This window comes from Echinops telfairi, unplaced genomic scaffold (genome assembly GCF_000313985.2).
Source record: "Echinops telfairi isolate 266 unplaced genomic scaffold, ASM31398v2 ScPeMD7_7420;HRSCAF=8458, whole genome shotgun sequence".
Taxonomy (NCBI): Eukaryota; Metazoa; Chordata; class Mammalia; order Afrosoricida; family Tenrecidae; genus Echinops; species Echinops telfairi.
Window position 1 is genome coordinate 3,720,437 of NW_022111320.1, and position 4,637 is coordinate 3,725,073.

General features: G+C 41.4%; 1 protein-coding gene across 1 annotated transcript in view; it reads left to right on the top strand.

The window, feature by feature from the left end:
- Positions 1–346: 346 nt before the first annotated feature.
- Positions 347–4,637, top strand: part of LOC101660048 (serine/Arginine-related protein 53) — a 252,447-nt gene continuing 248,156 nt past the window's right edge. Inside the window, exon 1 of the mRNA XM_045297659.1 lies at positions 347–414. The gene's annotated coding sequence lies outside the window, so the exon portion shown is untranslated. The remainder of the gene's footprint in view (positions 415–4,637) is intronic.

The following is a 4,637-nucleotide window of genomic DNA, read 5'->3' on the forward strand; positions in this document are numbered from 1 at the left end:
GCTACGTGTGGTTGTCTAAAACATAACTTCCTAGGAGACAGATTTGTTTACTGATTATCCGTGACTGAGAACGGCAATTACTAAGGCAATAACACCATTCAGTCCCCACCATTATTGCTTTTGGGGAACAAGAAAACCAAATAATCAAACAAGCACTCAAAAAACAAACAAGCAACCCCCACCCCAACAAACAGACAAAAACAACCCCCTCCAACACTGAACAAATAATTGGCGGCGTGACAATCTATTCTCTCGGCACTCCTAACGCCTGGCAACCTCCATCGATACACTCGGAAGCTCGGCTGATGCAGCCTGACGCTGAAACCAGGAAGGCGCTGAGCTTAAACTGAAGCAAGTTTGGTGGACGCCGGCGGTGCTCTCTTCGGCAAGGACGTTTCCAGTTCTGCAGCTCTTGTACGTTAACGGGAGGAGTGAGCCCGAAGGCCGGGGTCCAGGTGATACCCGTGTCCAGGGCCTGGGTGGCGGCGCCCATGGCTGCTGGGCTCCGAGGCCCGGCTCGGGAGTGAGGCTGCGTGGGGCCTGGTGAATTCTGGAGCTGGTTTCCAGCCGAGGGGTGGGCGGTGGCCCCACGGCGTGCGGACTGGCGCCCTGCGCATGCGCCCTGCACCTGGACCCCCCACCCCCCCACCCCCGATCCTTCGGGTCGCCCAGGAGGGCTTTAGGGGGCTTGAAAGCTTGTAGGCCTCTAGGTTGACCTATGGTCTGGAGAGGATGTTGGAAGAGTTGTCCCTGATCCATGTTCTGTGCTTTTGGGTCTTTGGCTCTTGTTTCAAAATGTGCCCTGTGTTTGTTTTCACTAGTTGTAGGTAGGATCTCGGAGAGGCTACAACTGGGTGCCCTCTGCCCACCCATTCAGTCTCTACCCTAAATCCTCTTCCGCTGTTTGCCCTTGCAATTCTGCCCTGCCCTTCGTGGCTCACACACGCTTGCTCAGAGCATGGCACAGGAGAAAATAGACTGTTCAAAATAGACATGTGTAAGCACACTGCCTGCAGATCCTTGAGTGTGGTCATAGGCCCAGAGCGAATGGCTGTTTACTTTGATGAGAAATTTAAATGTTGTACTATAGATACTTCCTACTTATGATTTTATATCCGTTTAAAAATAATTACTCTCTCAGAGGTTAAAAACCAGAAACTCACTGCCATCGAGTTTATGCGGACTCACAGTGACCCAATAGGACCCGGTTTATAGAGCTACCCTTGTAAGTTTCAGGGAGTACATCACCCATCTTTCTCTCTGAAAACAACCACCGTACATTATAGTTTTAGAATTAGCAGTATAACTCAATTCAACTAATTAAAAGCATTCAAATACATCCTTGAAATTAGACAGAAGTGTTATGTAAGTGAAAGATATGCAGAGTTCCCAGGTATGAGATTTGAGTAGATGTGACAGGTGGATCTTGTGGGCAGAGTAGATATCCTTTGAGAACTGCTCTAATCTTAGAGTTTATTACTTTTTTTTTTTTCAGGCAAAGGAGACTTCTTGCAAAGTTATAGCACCTTATGACTGTGTTCTTAAATAAGAGGGCTAAACAATTACCGAATTGGCACCTTTGTATTAATCAGTTCCTACCTAGCTCAGGTTTATCAAACACCATTGGGTTGTGAAATGGAAAATGTCTGTAAGGGGATTCGTTTAGTAGCTGGATAGACATATTTTGTGTTTTATTTTAAGCCATTGGAGATAATTTCTTGTGATTAGTAATAGTTAAAAAAAAGTGACAGATACACTCTACATACTTTTCTGGTAGTCCTGTCAGGTAAGTGATGGACTGCTAACCTCAAGGTCAATGGTTTAAACCCATCAGCTGCTCTGAGAAAAATGTGGCTGCTAATCCAGTAAAGTTTTACAGTCTCCAAAATCCTTTATAAAATCAAAGTTGGAATCCACTCGTTGACAGTGGGATTTTTGGTTGGTTTACACATTTATAGCTGTGAGGAAGAAGTATTGTGGCAGAATTTTTTATCTTTATTTCTTGTCAGTTTTGCTTTGTTAAACTAAAATTTTTCCTCTTTTACTGCCATTTGCTGCTTAAATACACTTGTTTGTGGATTTCTTCTCATACTAAGTAGCTTTCAGTTTATTTTTACCTGAGTTGGATTTCTCATTTGAATAGTGACTATTTTTCTTCTTCTCGATCCCTAGTGTATCCAGGCTCAAGAAAGTTATAGTTGAATGTACTAGTGAATAAGTAGTGGCTTATTTGGGGGGGGGGGATGGAAAAAAAAGGTAATGGTTTCCTGTACTCTTAATAATCACTGGACAAAGGGGTTTCTCCTGAAGTCTTTGATCTCTTGAGTGACCACATTATGATTCCACATCATCAATCAGCTACTTAAACTTTACAATAGGATTTAAAAAAAAAAAGAATTCCTCTATGTCAAATTCAATGTATAAGTCATTACCTGCCCTGGCTTACATTTTATAGTTGGAGTGGTTGGGTGAGTTTTGCAACCCTACGACTGATCCATGAAGAACTTGAGTGAGACCAGAAAGCCAAGAACAATAGAAGTTTTCTTCTGCCTTGCCTCTTTGTTTATACAAGGATAAGTCACAAAATACTGCGACTAGGGTTCTACTTCATACCTGCCCAGGATTGTTCTGAAAACAAACAAAAAAACCCATGTTTAAACATGTCCTTGTGATGAGTGGATAGCTGCAGACAAGGTACCTTAAAAGAAAAGAAAATAATAACTTTTTTTGGTACCAAGGTACAAGAATAAGTTAGGGCTGATATTAAATTTTTAACAAACTCAAGTGAACATCCTCCCAATCACTGAAGTGTTTGTGGAATGCTCTTTCACATAAAACAACAGCTTTTTGAGGAATGTGGTATTTTAAGGAAGTCGAGAAAACCTCATGATTTGGCAATTTAAATATTTTTATTAATCATTTTACTGGGAGCTCTTACAGATATGACATTCCATAGTTCAGTCACATCAAGCAGTGTTGTGCAATTGCTACCACAATCGGTTTGAAAACATTTTCTATCTTCTTGAACTTCTTGATATCAGCTCCCCTGTAACCCCTCTCTCCCAGACTACCCCCAGGAACCCTTATTCCTTTTTTTCCCTACAATAGTTAAAAAAAATTGCTTTTGCCATATCTACACAATTCATTATATCCATTTATATACAATTTGACATTTTCAATTTTTTTTAAGACTAGTCAAGTGCAGTAGTGAGTGGGGATAGACAAATATGTCGACCAGTAATTGACTGTAAGCAATCGTTGTGAGATCTCACTACCTTCCGACCAGCCGGCATTTTCAATTTTAAGCTGCACTTTTGGCCTTAGCAAGCTTTTGTCTTGAAGGGTACCAACAGTATTGTGTGAAGACTAATTAGCTCAAAGAACTGATCTTCCCACCAGTCTTTGAAGCAAGGTAGAAGCTAATGACTATTTTATGGAATGTATATAACCAAGAATGAATCTTGGATTTACCAATACAATCCAGAGAGCGAGGTTTAGTCAAAACAGTGGATTCCGAGGAGATCTGCTGGGCCAGTTAATTCAAGGCAGAGAACTCAACTCGAGATTATGGTGACTCTTTTGAAAGGCAAAGGAGAACTATAAGGACTTGTTATTGTTGTTAGGTACCATCGGGTCAGTTCATAGCTACCCTGTGTACAACAGACTGAAACTGCTTTGTCCTTCACCGTTCGTATATGTGAGCCCATTGTTGCAGCAACTGCGGCAGTCCGTCTTGCCAAGGACCGTCCTTTACTGCCTCTCCACAAAGGCTATCCTTCTCCTGGGACTGGTCTCTTTTGACAAGGATGTGAGACAAAAATCTTTCCATTCTTGCTTCTAAGGAGCCTTTTGACTGTACTCCTTCCAAGGCAGACTTGTTTGGTCTTTTGGAAGTCCATAACACTTTTAACTATTCCCTGCTGGCACCATAATTCAAATGCATCAATTCTTCTTTGGTCTTCTTTATTCAGTGTCCAACTTTCACAGGCATATAAAGCGATTGAAAATGCCATGGGCGTGGGTCTAGCGCACCACAGTCCTCAAAGTAACATCTTTGCTTTTACTACTCAAAAGAGGTCTTGTGCAGCTGATTTACCCAACGCAATGTGTCAGTTGATCTCTTGACTGCTGCTTCCATGAACATTGATTGTGGATCCTAGCCAGATGAAATCCTTGAAAACCTCAGACTTTTCTTCGTTTATCATGATGCTACTATTGGTCCAGTTGTGAAGATTTTCATCTTCACTTTTAATTGTAATACTCACTGAAGGCTGCAATCCTCGACCTTCATCAACAAGAGCTTCAAGTGTGCCTCACTTTCAGCAAACAAGGTTATGTCATCTGCATATTGCAGGTTGTTAATAAGCATGCTTTAATTGTGATGCCCATTCTTCATGTAATTCAACTTCTCTAATTATTTGTTCAGCATAGAGACTGAGTAAGTATGGTGAGAGGATGCAACCCAGACACACATTTTTCTTGGTTTTATTTATTTTTTCTTTCAATTTTGCCAGTTTTTAAAAAAAATCATTTTATTAGGGGCTCACACAACTCTTATCACAATCCATACACACATCAATTGTGTAAAGCGCACTTGTACATTCATTGCCCTCATCATTCTCAAAACATTTTCTCTC